The following is a 17,125-nucleotide window of genomic DNA, read 5'->3' as shown; positions in this document are numbered from 1 at the left end:
CTTGCAGGTACATCCCTTCCTGAATCCACCTACTTGCTGGGCAGATGAGGACAAGGACAGGGCCTAAACGCTGCAGCTGGCACTAAGTGCTGCGCAGCTGTGGAAGGCCAAAGTAGGGGCGAAGGAGTGCAACTCACTCCTGAGTCCAGAGACATGTCCCTAGGAAGGAAAACCTAAATGGTGCAGCTGCCCACTACTTGCTAGGCAGCTGAGAACTCAAAACTGCGACAGGGGCTCTCACTGGCCCCCTGAACCAAGTCTGCGCAGAATGTGCGAGCCCTCTTGGCTCTAGATCAATGCTGCACATTTTGGAGCCCTCTAGGCCCTGAATCAACACGTGCCCATCTTGGAGTGCACTAGCGCTCTGGAAATTATTCCGCTTCGCGTTGGGAGCCTTCTAGGCTCTTAACACCAATGTGCCCCAGGTTGGAGCCACGGGGCTCAGCACAGCTTCTCTGGCCCCTCACGGCTTCACAGCAACTTCTGTGGGGCACGGGGCCCCCTCCGCTCCTTTACCAAACATGCCCCAATGTAGGAGTGGCCCACTGCAAGACGGGGCTGCTCATGAGCACTCTCTCTGTCCCCGTGCCTTCCAGGCACTTCTATGCCTACCGGAGCTCCCCCCCCCCCCCCACCCCCCCCCCCCCCCAGCGCTTTGACACTCACCATTCTATTCTCTGGTGAGGGAAGGCTCCTCCGGTCGGCGGTGCGGGCGGGGCTCTCTCATCCGCCTGGGAGCCCCGTAGTGCAGCTCACGCCTGCATCTTCACGACTGGGACTTCGTAGATGGAGCCTGCAAGGCTCCGGGCTGACTCGCGCTACTCCTGGTTGGCGGCCCTGGGGCTCTTCAAAGCTCACGGGAGCCCCGGGCCACGGGAGGACTTCACTTCCTCTCTCTGGGGCTTGAGGAGGCAGGTGGGCTCCCGAACTCCTCTCTAACATAACTTCCGGCCGCATTTCCGCTTCCGTCCTGCAGCCGCGCCCACAACCAAGCGGGTTGCGGGTTGCGGGCGGTGGCGGCAATCTGGGCATTAGATGAGGGGTAGGCTCCCTCAGTAGGAAAAATAAATAGCAGGGTGGGCACCCGCTTAGCCACTGGCATAAAAATGGGGTGGGCACCCATGCATAAATAATTAAATAAACGGGGTAGCACCCGTAGGCAACAACGAAGGAACAAATGATCCTGCTCTAATAGAACACAAAATCCAGCAGAATAAGCGGGGTGGTCACCCGCCAGGCAGGAGTCACAGGGGAATCCCTCCCCAGGGGATTCCCTCTTAAAGGGGCTACAAGGAAAAGGAGCACAGCGCTCCCAGGGGCATTACAAAAGTAAAATAAAGTGCTCCCATGCTGCAGAAGATCCTTCTCTTTTCTGGGAGCTGGGAGGAAAGGCAAAGTTCCAAAGGAGAAACAGGAGCTGAAAGTAGCCCCAGGGCAAGGAAAAGTCCATCAGGCATCCAGGGGCTGGGCAGGGCCCAGGAAGGCAAGCCTTACCCTGGGCCCCAGCACCAGCACGCCCCTGGCAGATTCAAGTCAGGAACAAGAACATTTTCATGGGGTCACAGCCCTTCTTTTATAAAGACATTTCCTTTGTCTCCAAAGGTACAGGCAAGGGGCGAACCAGACTGGTTTATGAGCACTTTGTTTTGCTCAGCCCCTCTCCCTATTCACAGGACAGGCCAGGGACATCAGTCGCACCACAGGGGGCGGAGCCAGCATTGTGTACGGAAAGCCCAGCCCTATTCAGGTCCCAGGTGCACTCCTCCCACCCATCTGGCTGTCAATCTCTCTATTTACCACCCGGACAGACCCATCCTGACTCCTGGAGCCAGGCACACCAGCCAGCTATAGCCAATCACAAGCCAGACAGTCAATTCACATTTATTACAGACATGCCAACTTCTAGAAGTGGCACTTCCACACTAGACACATTAACGCTGCACACATCATCGCACAGCATTCAATCTCACGAGTTCGCACATACCAAACTCAACCCTGCACTTCCCACGTATCAGGAACTACCATGGACACACATATCCCCCATGCATTCCTATGGGAGGGCAGGCCAATCTCACACACGCACTCAGAGAGCGCACTCGCTTTACACTGCACCACAGTGCTAAAGTGCGCAAAGACCAGAAATCACTATACTTATCTCAGAGTTCAATGCAAAAAATTTCAGGGGTGAACCTGTCAGAAGGGCCAAGTCCAACAATCAGTTTCCTGAAGTCCTTCATTGAGCTCGACAGCAATTTCCAACGCCACTTCACACCTATGCACCTGGCTTCCCTGGTGTAGGTATCCTAGTTTCTAGGGTGTCAATGGGCAGAGTGGCTTCCATGGGATATCTTCAGGATTCACTAGGAAGCGTCCTTCTTCTTTAAAATTGCAAACACGACTTATCCATTGACTTGGATTTGGTATGCGGTTGTGTTCCTGCTCTGCACATGGCCTCCATGGGGTTACTGGGTACCTACCTTGGAGGTTCCTTGGGTCCCCAGCACTACTAATTCTTCTGGGTACTGCCTTGACTCCAGTCGTGGTTTGCATCCCACTGGTTTTAGTATATGGGTTGGTCCCCCTCTGGCGACCACTGTGTATTGAGTGCTACTTACCTGTTTTTATTTGCAAAGTATTGTGTGAATTGTATTCCGGGTAGGAGATATTTTTGTGTGTTAGTGAGTGTCTTATAATAAATATCTATATTTATAAATACACTGTGTGGACTTAGCCTGAAGGCTCTTCACAGCTACCACTTAGGGCCCAATTACAATGCAGTTAGAAAAGCATTCCCACCTAGGGCCCGATTATGATGCGAGTAGGAAGGCCTCCTAACGGTATTTACTCCTTCCGAATCGGATTGGGAACGTGTCTTCCCGACCGAGGGCCAGATTACAATGCGGTTAGGAACATAGGCTCCCATAGTAGTCATTGGGAGTCCAACCTAATTGTATCTGAAAGCATCCGAATGCATCATACTCGGTCAGTCGTACTCTCCCGATCCGAGTCGGTTGGAAACCATTTCCAAACCAATCGGGAAGATTTCCTAACCACATCATAATCGGGCCCTTAGAGAGCATTCTAAGGTTGTCTAAGACCACTAAAATAAGGGTTGTCTGGATTAGTGCAGTGTGCTAAACTTACATACGTGAGCACGATATACTGAGCCAGCCTCCCACACCGTGTTTAAATTCAAAAGGTACAGGTCAATTGAAAATATTTTTTATAGGTCAAGGGCAAGCTGCGCTCCGTGGATCTCTGTGATATGTATAGCGAGGCGGATGCGGAGGGAAGTTATCTGCTCCTTCACTGTACACTTGACAGCGAGGATATCGCTATTCTGAATTCCTATGGTCCAAATTTTGATGATGGGCAATTTCATGGAGCTGCGCAGGCATTGCTAGGGGGCAGTGTGGGGGCCTCCATACTCTGGGCTGGGAAATTTTAATTGCATATTAGATTGAGACGGGACCATCACCCGCAGCGACCAGGTACAAAGCCCTGGAAGACTGAGTCCTTCTCCTGGGTTATGAATAACCTGTGTCGAATGGATACTTGGTGCACACTTCACCCAGGATGGACGGATTTCACATACAGCTGCTTAGATTGACTGCTGGAGGCAGGGGTAGACCCAGGGATGATCCAGGCGGTTTATCACTGGGGAGATTCCTCTCAGACCACGTGCCAGTCCTGTTATGTCTACATTGGGGAGAAGGTCACGCGTGGTCGGGAGATGGGAATGGCCACTGAACTACTGAAGCTTGAATCTGTCAACTGGAGCTGTATCATGGCAGTCCTCTGGGGAATGGGCTTTTTACTGGCTTTCCAGAGCTGGCTTTAACTGTTGTGCAAGGACCCCATGGTGCTAATTTGGGTGGGTGGCGAGTTGAATGAGCAGCTGTACGGAGCACTTAACAAGTTTCTCCTCTTTCGCCACTCCTGCTCTCCCTGGCTATTGAACGAATGGTGATATTATTGTGCAGGGAATTGGAGCTTTGGGGTCTACGTATGGGTGAGCAGTATCACATTTTGTCCTTATATACAGTTAATGTATTGATCCATCTCCTCTCACACGAGGAGTCGGTTCCACTCTTGATTAGACATATGACAGCTTTTGGTCGTGTCGCCGGCCTGCGAGTAAATATCAGAAAGACTTTACTGTATCCATTTGGGAGTTTGGCCATGATAATGCCTGAGCAGTTAGCCGAGTTTGGGATTTGCTGGGAGGGGACGAGTTTTTGCTGTGTGGGGCTGACAGTTGCACATACAGAGGACACCCACAGGCACCTCAATGTGGACAGGGTGTTGAGAGGCCTGACTGGGTTGGTAGACTTTTGGAAGACGCTGCCTGTTTGGTGATCCGATGGGCAGCTATGTTAATGTTAATGTTAACTGTCATTTATTGAGCGCTCGTACGCCCGGAGGCTTCATGGCGCTGTAGGAAGGAACAGGGCGCGTCAGTCATTTGATAGAAGGAAGCAGCTCAATGATGTGCCTGAGAAAAGAGCCAGGTCTTCAGAAGATGTCTGAAACTGAGGAGATTATCACTTAGTTTTAGATGAGGGGGGAGAGAGTTCCAGAAGGCAGCTGCGAGATGGTCAAAGCAGCTGCCTCCAAGACGTTTCCTTTTGTACGGCGGCACAAAGATGGTCTTTCTTCTGCGTTGTCTCTTCCTGGACAGTGACTGTGTCTTCTCTGACTAGCTCGAATCGGCTTATGGTGTTGATAGAGATGCAATGGGTTGTGAAGGGCATGAGGCGATTCTCTACCTAGAAGAGGAGAACAGGGTTTGCCACCACATAACCGGACAGTGGTTAGGATATGGAGAGAGGCTGGAGGTTGGATGGGTAGGCTCACAGCTCTGACTCCTCTGTGGCACAGTGACCTGCTTCATGAAGTTGGGGTATTGACAGGCTTCTCCAGGTGGGAATTAATTAGCATAGAACATCTGGGAGACATTTCAAGAGAACAGTCCATTTTACAGTTCAAAAACAGGTATCTCCAGCTGGGGCACGCTCTGCGGAGGCATAGCCACGAGGGGGAGAATTGGCGAAGACGTCGCCTCTGGAAGATCGCTTGCTCATGGAGCGTATAATTGACAAAGAGATATCTACTATATATAGAAAACTGACTAATAATGACCCTGACTTATTGGGGGCACTGAGGGATACATGGACTTAGGACCCGGGTTACATAGACAATGAAGACTGGAAAGAGGCCCTCCAAAGCCCACGGGAAAAAGCCATTTCAGCCTGGTTCACATTAGTCCAAAGTAGGATTCTTTTACACAAGATAGGGAGAGCCAACACACCAATGTGCCTCCAGGGGTGTAACCAAGAGGGTACATTCTTCCATATCCTGTGGCATTGCCCAGTGATACAAGAGTTTTGGTGGAATGTCACTGAGGTAATGTCCCAGGTTCTGTCTCTTAATTTTCCCCTGGATCCAAAATGACTGTTCCTGATGGTGACAGGAAAGGAGAACTGGCCCCAATACCAAAATACCGTCTTAGTGCTGGCGGCCGGGGTGGCCAAGCACAATATAGCAAGAACAAGGGCCACAAATACTCCCCCAAGCATCGAAGGCATGGAATTAGAACTTGACTGGTGCCACAGGATGGAAAAAGTGGTCTATCAGAGCTGCAGCTGCCTCAATGAATAGAAGAAGGTGTTGGGGGCCTGGTGTGGTTTTATGGGTTATTGGTACCGGGTTATGCTAGCGAGGAAGAGACAAAGACCTTCCCTCTCCATGCAATTGATTTGTTATTTAATGGTACCATGTGTGCTGCTCCTAATGTTTGTTGCCTATCCCCATGATGGCTCTGATTCACTTGAACCAAGAAAGAACTGAGAAGAGCAATAAAATCCCTCCATAATCCCACCCAACTGAGTCCTGTCTCAACAACAAACTGATCCTGTCCAACCCCTGACTTCAATACCAGAAGCTTGTTCCTGTCCTGGGCCGATGCAAAAAAGATAGCTTTAATGATAAACTTTTATTATATTGAGAGATTGTTGACGAGGTGTGTGAACCTCATTTAACATAACATAACACGTGTATTTGTAAAGCAAACTTATCACCTGTGGGTCTCAAGGCACTGAATAACAGATGTTTATTGTTACCAAACTCAATGGTACTCATTTTATCGACCTCAGATGGATGAAAGCGCTGAACGGACCCGCCAGGATTTGAACCTGTGAGCATGAGGTTGAACACAGGCCCCTGCAGTGGAAGCATTTGTCCACTTAGCCACCGGTCCCGGCTACTATGGAAATAGAGTGTGTGGGTAGAGACGGGTTTTAGTAACCAGGAAGTAATGGCGCTCAAGCACTGTTGACCTTTTATCAGTATCTAGTACCAAAAAGTAGGAATGGTGCTGTCAGGAAGGGGAGACCCTCAAAACCCCTCTATCTGTGTAGCAAACTACACAATTACAAATTATCTGTGCGCAGGACTATTGCTACTATGAAAAAAACATTCTCCTATACCACAATAGTGTTCCTTTGTGAGCACACATAAAGGTTAAACATTCTGGAGACTTTAAACTTATTTTCATCAGTCTTTTCTCTTGCTGTTATCAGTTTACAGGGAGATAGGATGGACAACACGTGTGGACTGTAAACCTCAAGTGAGGAATGCACTTTTTAAAGAGTAAGGGAGGTGAAGATTAAAAGGGAGCAGTGACCAGAATAACTCAGGTAATCTCAAAATTGCAAGCGCAAACCATGTTGTAATTATTTGTGTTCCTTTCCACTAAAATTTAAAAGAAGCATGTATTTGTTTTAGAAAAATTGCTTTTTGATTCTGTCCAGCATTATTAAGTGTGAGCAGCAGGGGAGGGGTGGGGGGGTTGTAAGTCCAAAACATAATTATTAGGTAGTGCAAAACATTTGAGGGACATTCCAGCCATTTTAACCCCTTCCATGCTGATGACGGAACGGTTCCGTCATCAGCGCGGTTGAGCTGTGCTGATGATGGAACCGTTCCGTCATGACTCCGCCCGCGCAAGGCGGAGTCAGCACAGGCGGGGAATACGCCCCGCACGCAAGGGGTTAAAACCATCAATAAAGCAAACAATGGTTAATTTCTGGTATTACTACTTTGATTTGCTGGTAAAAAAGTGTGTCAAACACACAACACATTGAAATGTCACACAAAACCGTACTCCCAACCTACCTCGCTGCTCCCAGTCAAGAAACGCTGGCAGTTCATGGTACTCACCCTCGCCCACAAGGCGCTGCATCAAGAAGCCCCCGCCTACCTCAACCACCGTCTGCCCTTCCACCAGCTACCCCGGAACCTCAGATCTACCTCGCTGTCACTCACATGGATCCCCCACATTTGCAAAAGTAGGTCAGGAGGCCGATGATTCTCCTATCTAGCAGCAAAGACCTGGAACGCCCTCCCCCAGGACATCAGAACAGCCCCCAGGCCCACATCATTCCACAAGAAATGAAAGACCTGGCTCTTCAACTGATGCTCCTGACCTTTCCAACCTACTCAGCGCCTAGAGACCCTCATGGGTGATTTGTCCACGCTCTACAAATACTCTTACATTACATCACTGAATACCTGAACATGCCACTTGTAAACTAACTGAAAACTTGGCAGCTATGCGCAGGTTACTACAGGGTAAGCAGGGTACTGTTGGGAGGAACAACGAGATCAGCAGCAGAGCATGGGCCAGAGGACCTACAGGTTCAGAGCTGACACAGAATCATCAGACAGCAACCGAAAGTTCTTTTGTGTGCTGGTCCCTCCTTCATGTAAACTTCCTTTCTTGCATCTAGAGCCGAGAACAGAAGTGAGCGAGATAGAGGTAGGACTGAATGAGTTACTGCACAAATGATCCTGTTTAAGGATGGTCGCCATACAGGCCTCCAGGAAGAAGATGGGCCATTGAAAGCATCTCCTGGCGTCATCTTGGAATGGGACAGGAGACCCCTACTTTGAAAGATGATGAGTCCTGCAGATAAGCAAACGCAGTACGGCGTCTGTAACTCTGCTGTCTGCTCAGAGCTCACCAGCAGCACCGCCTTCCTCTGGCCACTGCCTCGTTCACCCGCAGGCCCCAAGGTCCCCTGCACCCTGGGGGCTGCTGCTGTGCTTGTTGCACCCCTCACTGCACAGGCACAATGGGCAGACACCGTTTTATCCTATTAATCTTTTTAGTTGGCCGAGAGGTAAAAGGGAGTTAGCATTAATCAGGGAGTTTAATTATTCGTGTAACCTATTTGGCTTCAAAATTAGGTACATAATTCAGTAATCAGGGTTAGGAAGGTTAATTACAAATAAATCAATCAATCAATCACGGCATTTGTAAAGCGCGCTACTCACCCGGGAGGGTCTCAAGGCGCTGGGGGAGGGGTAAGTTACTGCTCAAACAGCCAGGTCTTGAGCTGCTTCCTGAAGGAGAGATGGTCTTGGGTTCGCCGAAGGTGGGTGGGGAGGGAGTTCCAAGTCTTGGCTGCCAGGTAGGAGAAGGATCTTCCTCCGGCGGTGGCTCTGCGGATGCGTGGAACAGTGGTGAGTGCGTGGCTGGTCGATCGTAGCTGGCAGGTGGGCGTGTAGAAGGTCATGCAGTCGTTGAGGTACTTGGGGCCCAGGTTGTGGAGAGCCTTGTGTGCATGGGTGAGGAGTCTGAACGTGATTCTCTTGCTGACGGGGAGCCAGTGCAGGTCTCTCAGGTGTCCGGTGATGTGGCTGTGTCGGGGGATGTCGAGGATGAGTCGTGCGGAGGCGTCCTGGATGCGTCGGAGTCTTTTTTGAAGTTTGGCTGTGGTTCCGGCATAGAGGGTGTTCCCGTAGTCTAGTCGGCTGGTGACGAGTGCCTGGGTGACGGTCTTTCTGGTTTCCGTGGGGATCCATCTGAAGATCTTTCGGAGCATGCGCAGGGTGTTGAAGCACGAGTCTGAGACAGCGTTGACTTGTCTGGTCATTGACAGGGAGCAGTCCAGGATGAAGCCCAGATTTCGTGCGTGGTCCGTTGGTTGGGGAGCGGTGCCCAGGGCCGGGGGCCACCAGGAGTCATCCCAGGCGGAGGGTGATGATCCCAGGATGAGGACTTCCGTCTTGTCTGAGTTCAGTTTAAGGTGGCTGTTTCTCATCTAGTCGGCGACGTCTTTCATCCCTTCGTGTAGGTTGGCTCTGGCGGTGGTGGGGTCGTTGGTGAGGGAGAGGATGATCTGGGTGTCGCGGCGTAGGAGATGATGTTGAGGTTGTGCTGGTGTGCGATGGCAGCGAGGGGGCTCATGTAGACGTTGAAGAGGGTTGGGCTGAGTGAAGATCCTTGTGGTACGCCGCAGATGACTTCAGTGGCCTCGGATCTGAACGGAGGGAGGCGGACTCTCTGGGTTCTTCCGGTGAAGAATGAGAGGATCCACTCCAGAGCTTTCTCTCTGATTCCGACGTTGCTGAGGCGCTTCACTAGGGTGCGGTGGCAGACGGTGTTGAATGCTGCAGAGAGGTCCAGGAGGATGAGGGCCGCTGTTTCTCCGTTGTCGATCAGGGTTCTGATGTCGTCGGTGGCTGCGATTAGGGCGGTCTCGTTGCTGTGGTTGGCCCGAAACCCGGACTGCGAGGGGTCGAGGAATCCGTTCGTCTCGAGGAAGGCGGCAAACCGTTTTTCGACGGTCTTCTCGATGACTTTGGCCGGAAAAGGAAGGAGTGAGATGGTACGGTAGTTCTTGAGGTCGGTGGGGTCCGCCGTTGGTTTCTTCAGGAGGGCGGTCAGCTCGGCGTGCTTCCAGCTCTCCGGGAATGTGGCGGTGTGGAAGGAGGAGTTGATGGTGTCTCGGAGATGGGGTGCGATGGTGGCGTCGGCTTTGTTGAAGACGTGGTGTGGGCACGGGTCGGTTGGTGATCCGGAGTGGATGGAGTTCATCGTGCGGGTGGTGTCTTCGGTGCTGATCAGGGTCCAGTTGCAGAGGGTGGTGGTGGCGGGAGCTGGTTCAGTGGTAGGGTGCGTGGTCTGTGCTTCGAAGCTGTTGTGTGTGTCGGCGATCTTGCGGTGGAAGAACGAGGCAAGTGAGTTGCAGAGGTCTTGCGAGGGAGTGATGTCGTTGTTTCCGGCGCTGGGGTTGGAGAACTCTTTGACGATGCTGAAGAGTTCCTTGCTGTCGTGGGTGTTGTTGTCCAGTCGTTCTTTGAGTGCCGTCTTCTTGGTGGTGCGGATCAGCTGATGGTGTTTGCGGATGGCGTGCTTGAGGGCGGCCCTGTTGTCTGTGGTGTGGTCGAGCCGCCAGGCTTTCTCGAGAGTGCGGCAGTTCTTCTTGGATTCCTTGAGTTCGTCAGTGAACCAGGGGGTTTTCTTGCTGCCGGGTCTGCTGGGAGGGTTCTTTAGTGGTGCGAGGTCATCGGCGCAGGCAGTCAGCCACTTGGTGAGGTTGCTGGCTGCTTCGTTGGGGTCCGTTGTGCTGGTCGGAGTGTTCTGGCTGAGGGAGGCGGTGAGCTGCTCGGAGGTGATCTTGCTCCAGCTTCGGCGGGGGACCTGTTGCGGGTGGTGGTGGGTCGTAGTTCTTCTGAAGCTGAAGTGGACGCAGCTGTGGTCGGTCCAGTGGAGTCCGGTGGCGTGGCTGAAGGAGATGTGCTTGCTGGATGAGAAGACGGGGTCAAGCGTGTGGCCGGCGTAGTGGGTGGGGGTGTTCACCAGTTGCTTGAGTCCGAGGTTGGCGAGGTTGTCCAGCAGGGTGGTGGTGTTTCTGTCGTTGTTCTCCAGGTGAAAGTTGAGGGCCCCTAGGAGGATGTAGTCGGCAGAGGGAAGGGCGTGCGGGCTGATGAAGTCTGCGATGTCTTCGCTGAATTGTGTGCGTTGTCCCGGTGGTCTGTAGATGAGGGTTCCGCGGAGGGTGGTCTTGGGGTCAGTGTGTAACTGGAAGTGCAGGTGTTCGGCGGCGGTGAAGGTTTCGTCGGAGTTAGTTGAGATGCGGATGGTGTTCTTGTGTACGATGGCGATGCCTCCTCCCATCTGGTTGACGCGGTCCTTCCGGGTGATCTTGTATCCGTCCGGGATGGCTATGGCGATGTCGGGCGCTGAGGAGGCGTTCATCCAGGTTTCGGTGAGGAAGGCGACGTCCGGTGCTGTCGTGTCGAGCAGGTCCCAGAGTTCCACGGCTTGCCTGTGGACGGAGCGGGTCTTGAGTAGGATGCACTTCAGGTGGTTGCTGCTGATGCTCGACTTGGCGGGGGTGGTGCAGGTCCGGGAGCAGGTGAATCGGCAGGCTTGGCAGGCGAAGGGTCCGTGGGTGCGTCTCAGGGTTGCTGGGTAGCAGGCAGGTTTCCGTCCGGCATTGAGTGCGTTGAGGGTGGCGGCGTCGTAGGTTCGTCGTGTAGCTTTGCATCGGCGGTTGGGACCAGGGGTCCTGGCGCTGGGCGGGGTCCAGGCGCGGACGGGCGCAGACGGGCTTGCCTTTGGCGCGCCCTCGGCACACTATCGGCGCGCCCGCTGCGCGTGCAAGGGGGCGTCATAAATAAGGAGCCGGGAGGGAGGGTCAGCTGGGTGGCGGGAGCGTGGCGGCGAATGGGCAAGAGGGGGGCAGGGCCGCAGGGAGGCAGCGGCGGGAAAAGTGGTTGGTTGGGCGGCTCAGCGGCGGCTGGGTCGTCCGGCGGTGCAGGCAGGAAGCAGGAGGCAAAAGAAAAACCAGGCAAGGAGCAGCAGTGCGTGGGGGCGACCTCGCCTGGAGTACAGGCTCAGCGGTCGCTCCCAGCACCTGGCGCGGTCCCCTTAAATAATAAGGAGCCGGGAGGGAGGGTCAACTGGGTGGCGGGAGCGGGGCGGCGAATGGGCAGGAGGGGGGCGGGGCCGCAGGGAGGCAGCGGCGGGAAAAGTGGTTGGTCGGGCGGCTCAGCAGCGGCTGGGTCGTCCGGCGGTGCAGGCGGGAAGCAGGAAGCAAAAGAAAAACCAGGCAAGGAGCAGCGGTGCGTGGGGGCGACCTCGCCTGGAGTACAGGCTCAGCGGTCGCTCCCAGCACCTGGCGCGGTCCCCTTAAATAAGGAGCTGGGAGGGAGGGTCAGCTGGGTGGCGGGAGCGGGGCGGCGAATGGGCAGGAGGGGGGGCGGGCCGCAGGGAGGCAGCGGTGGGAAAAGTGGTTGGTCGGGCGGCTCAGCGGCGGCTGGGTCGTCCGGCGGTGCAGGCAGGAAACAGGAAGCAAAAGAAAAACCAGGTTACAGAATTATCACTAGAAAACCAAATCATCTTAAGGCATACGAATTCAGTCACAGCAATACAGAAATGAGTCGCAATATTTGATGTTCTGTAAAAGAACTCCGATCCTTACTCCTATACATGAACATGAGCTTAAGTCATCTAATCAGGACTCTAAATTAAAATGAGGATGTTTAGTACTGAAGGGCCTCAAAGGAATTGGTAAAAGCAGGAAATGCTGGAAGGTGTCAGCATAGTGGAAGCTCGGCAAGAGTCTTCCAATGAAAAGGAATAAGTGTTACCCTAAAGCCACATTCAGGCAAGAATAAAAGGAAGCATGAGGTCTGTAACTCTCAAAGTCAAAAGGGAACTTCCTTCAGAGTATCATCCCATATCCAGGTAATCAAAGATTCCTTTGTCCTTTCCATTCCACCGTCAACACCTACAACATTACTAAAATCTCCCATCCCATGAGCCCGGGCAATGGTTTCAACCTTGGGTACCGTGCGACTCCAGATACAAAACAAATAGAAATCTTCTGTTAACGTTCTGTCTCTCTGTGTTCCTGCCAAGGTCCTTCTTCTCGGGCTCTCTATGACTAATACATTTATACTTGTTGGACTTGGCCCTTTTTGCAAGGTTACCCCAAAACCTTTTGCTTCTTTCTCCTATTTTTTCCTGCCCTGTTGTTGTTGGGCACTTTACCACTGCTAATCCATGCTAAAGTGCATGTACTCTGTGTGTAAATTGTTATTATGATTGGTTTTTAAGTCTCAGGAACACAAAGACTTCACCCCCAGCTCCCATGAACTTTCTTGCTGGGAGGTCTGACCTGCCAAGAGGTGCATGTGACTGTCTTGGGCCTCTGGAGGTTGTTTCTGCTGTTGGGAACTGGAAAAGCAATGCAACAACAAGGAAACCGACGTATCGCTCTTCTTGCGACAGTTTTTCGATGCAACACCATGGTGTGAGAAGAATCTCCCCGCATCACTGCTCCACTGCAGACACCGACACAGTGCCGGATGCCGCGGCAAGAATCGCCGGATGGAGGGATCACTGCTGAAAAGGTTGAAGCAGCACCGTTAGTCGTCACCGCATCATTTGCTGACACATCCTGGGTTTCCATGCATCGTCCCTGTGCAGCAAGTTTTCCCCGAGTCATCACCCGCAGATCGGAGTAGTCTCAGAATCGATGCATTGCTTCCCCCTACAGACCGGATCCGACGCACCGCTCCCCTGCGTCCAGTGGAACTGTCGCAGCGCATCCACGAAGGTCTCAGGAATCTACACATCTCTTTGTTTGTCGACGCTTCCCATCACTGCGGCTGTTTAGCTTGGTGAATTTTGTCGCAACAACAGGTACTTTGCAAGGAATCACACATTTGATCCATCTTCTACGCTGCTACATTGAATCCCTGATGCCCGGGGGACTCCATTTCCCAGCACGAGCAGCGGCAGGAGCCGCGAGTGTTGGTTTGACGGCACTAGCCAGTGTTTAAAAGCAGAGGGGGACTCCCGCAGCGCCGGAGCCTTTGAACCTTCTTCCACACTGCTACATTGTATCCCAGAGGCCCAGGGGACTCCATTTCCCAGCACGAGCAGCGGCAGGAGCGCAAGTGTTGGTTTGACCGGACCAGCCGGCGCTTAAAAACAGAGGGGGGGTCCTGCTGCGCAGGCGTGCTCGGACCATGCCCGGGCGAAGCCCAGACCAAGGGCGGGCCCATCCGAGCCAGTCAGAGACTAAATGAGGCTGGGCTAGGCCAACCCTCTGAGAGGTGCCTTCTAACAAGTTGTGTTGAGGTGAGTGCTAAAAACATTACGATATGGGGAAACATGCCACTATAACACGCCCTCTTCCCACCTCCTCCATAGACAGTATGCTAGAAAGAGCAGTCGGCATCATATCAACGGAGATTGAGTTCGCTGAGAGGCGGTTGTCCCTGGGTCTGGCAGCTCCCCGAACCACTCATTTGGCAGAGGAGGAGCAGGGAGATTGTATTTGCCCTGCCCTATCGCCAAATGTAATTCACAACACCATTAGACACTCACCAACCCAGGGAGGTGGTTGTGACAAAGAAAGCAACCAAGGCAATAAGGACAACAAAGTTTTTGTAGACGATCTAGCTGTGGCTCATATTAAGGATATCACCCCAAACAAGGATATCTCCCTGAAGCCAATAACCACAGGGGCACAGAGAAAAGAAAATGAGCGAAACCGACTAGCTCTAAGAGGAAACAACCCCCGCTTAAAACAACTACGTACAGCCTTGAGTTTGTGATTTCAAAGCACGGTGACCCCGGCGACCTCAGTAAATGTGGAGCCTGCTGACATCATTGCAGATGTCACTGCTGACTCAACTTCACCAGAACCACCAGACCATTCCATCCACATCAAACGGAGAATACAGCAGCTCCTCCAGCTCGCATCAGACCCGGTGACATTTCAATGGATATCATCGCAGGTCTGGTATAGGAGAGCATAGAGACCTTGTGGATCACAGCTTTACTGCACTTTGGAAACGTCTAGACTGCTTGGAGACACTGACAAATAAATCAAACACACACACTAGCATACTTCAACCAACAACTAAATCAGGGGGTGTTCAGAACTTTTGGCACACATTCAGCATGATTGACAGGGGACCTGACCATGTAAACAATACAATGATCCCAGAACCTAATTGGGTATCATTTCTGGAAGCTGACTCCAGTTTGCCCAAAGGAAGTGGTGCCACTGCCAACACTTCTCTCGAGACAGTCCACAGATGCACGAGCAGCGGCCATTGTCTCACAACAAACAGGGTCAGCCATACAGAAGCCTCGCCATATTCACAGACTCAGACCAAGAGGGTCACACAGAGCCGCCAAGCTTTAGAGTGCACATGCGTGACACTGCCATGGTTTCTGCGCAATTATGAGTGACGTTCAACAATCAAATGAGTGACACTTGGAATGACACTTTCTCTCAAGTAAAACCAAGCTTTGAAGAGAATGGAAACAGAGTAATATCAGAAATGACGCCCCTTTTGAGAAACGAGAAGCTCTAGAAATATATTTAAATGCGTCTAACCCCTGAAATGAAAGATCACTGACCGACTGTCCTTCCAGCCAGGCAGGGTCAAGGGTGACAGAGTTTGGAACTCGAATATGAAATAGGCCAGTAGTTGGTTTTGAGGTTCGGAGTTGAGCGCAGCTGCCTGTACCCCCTTCACACGTGAGGCATTGACAATCACCCCCCGCAGCGCTACGTTTTCTCTGCACACTTGAAATGAAACAATGTGATTGTAAAGTGATAAGTAAACAGATAATGCACGTCATCTGGCCAGAGTCCAATAGGAAGCGAATTACCAGCTTCAGCATGTAATAGGGCATCAAACAGAAAAACATTTCATGAATCTTATTCACATTTCTGAAGAGCGAACCAGAGGCTTCCGGTAAAGACCATGGAGCGCTCACCTGACTCAGGGCCTGGACTCTGGTGTCTCTCCTGGGTCAGGGTGTCTCTCCTCCTGGGTCAGAGTGTCTCTCCTGGGTCTGGGTGTCTCTTCTGGGTCTGGGTGTCTCTCCTCCTGGGTCAGAGTGTCTCTCCTGGGCCCAGGGTGTCTCTCCTGGCTCTGGGTGTCTCTCCTGGCTCTGGGTGTCTCTCCTGGCTCTGGGTGTCTCTCCTGCTGGCTCTGGGTGTCTCTCCAGGGTGGGGGTGTCTCTCCAGGGTCTGGGTGTCTCTCCAGGGTGGGGGTGTCTCTCCAGGGTCTGGGTGTCTCTCCAGGGTGGGGGTGTCTCTTATGGGTCCAGGGTGTCTCTCCTGGGCCTGGGTCCCGGGTACAGGCAGCTGGCCCCTGCCTGCAGACAGACCTATCCTGCCGCTGCTGCCCCCGTGCACACAGCGCCTCGTTGCCCGGTTCCTCTTTTCATGCAGCGCTAGCAGTACAAGCGCCACCGCGGAAATGAGTCCGTTAGAAGAGCAGCAAAGGGCGGGGTCCGAGGAGAGAGTTAGAGGGGGGCAGACGCGCAGGGTGGATGGGGGTGTGTGTAGAGAGGAGTAACTTTGGGGGTACTCACTAATCATAAGAGAGCACGTCCATTGCCCGGCATTACAGACACCCCCTGGTGAGCATGGGGACTGTGCAGGAAGGGCGGTGGAATCCACCCCTTCCGGGCTCTGCTGGGGAGTCAGGCTGGGCGCAAAATAGCTTTTTTCAAAATCATGCACCGAGGACACAACTTCCTCCCAGCGGGGCCTGTGCGCACGATTTCACAACAGGATATTCTGGTTTTACAAAAACCGAGGCTGCAGGAGAGCTGTCTCACAACCCCTGACAGCATCCTGCCAGAGACTGCAGGAGAGCTGTCTCAAAGCCCCTGACAGCACACCTCCAGAGACTGCAGAAGAGCTGTCTAACAACCCCTCACAGCATCCTGCCAGAGAAAGCAGGAGTGCTGTCTCACAACCCCTGACATCATCCTGCCAGAGACTGCAGGAGAGCTGTCTCACAGCCCCTGACAGCATCCTGCCAGAGCCTGCAGGAGAACCGTCTCACAACCAATGACAGCATCCTGCCAGAGACTGCAGGAGAGCTGTCTCACAACCGCTGACAGCATCCTGCCAGAGACTGCAGGAGAGCTGTCTCACAACACCTGACAGCATCGTGCCAGAGACTGCAGGAGAGCTGTCTCACAACCCCTGACAGCATCCTGCCAGAGACTGCAGAAGAGCTATCTCAAAGCCCCTCACAGCATCCTGCCAGAGACTGCAGGAGAACCGTCTCACAACCAATTACAGCATCCTGTCAGAGACTGCAGGAGAGCTATCTCAAAGCCCCTCACAGCATCCTGCCAGAGACTGCAGGAGAGCTGTCTCACAACCCCTGACAGCATCCTGCCAGAGACTGCAGGAGAGCTGTCTCACAACACCTCACAGCATCCTGCCAGAGACTGCAGGAGAGCTGTCTCACAACCCCTGACAGCTTCCCACCAGAGACTGCA

General features: G+C 52.9%; 1 protein-coding gene across 1 annotated transcript in view; it reads right to left on the bottom strand.

Moving 5' to 3' along the window:
* Positions 1–16,257, bottom strand: part of LOC147724993 (uncharacterized) — a 36,885-nt gene extending 20,628 nt beyond the window's left edge. The window contains exons 1-2 of the mRNA XM_086966470.1: positions 16,038–16,257; positions 15,599–15,695 (exon numbers count right to left, since the gene is read on the bottom strand). The gene's annotated coding sequence lies outside the window, so the exon portion shown is untranslated. The remainder of the gene's footprint in view (positions 1–15,598; positions 15,696–16,037) is intronic.
* Positions 16,258–17,125: the final 868 nt, after the last annotated feature.

This window comes from Lissotriton vulgaris, chromosome 4_1 (assembly GCF_964263255.1).
Source record: "Lissotriton vulgaris chromosome 4_1, aLisVul1.2, whole genome shotgun sequence".
NCBI lineage: Eukaryota > Metazoa > Chordata > Amphibia > Caudata > Salamandridae > Lissotriton > Lissotriton vulgaris.
The sequence above is the reverse complement of the archived record's forward strand: the minus strand, read 5'-3'. Positions and strand labels throughout refer to the sequence as shown.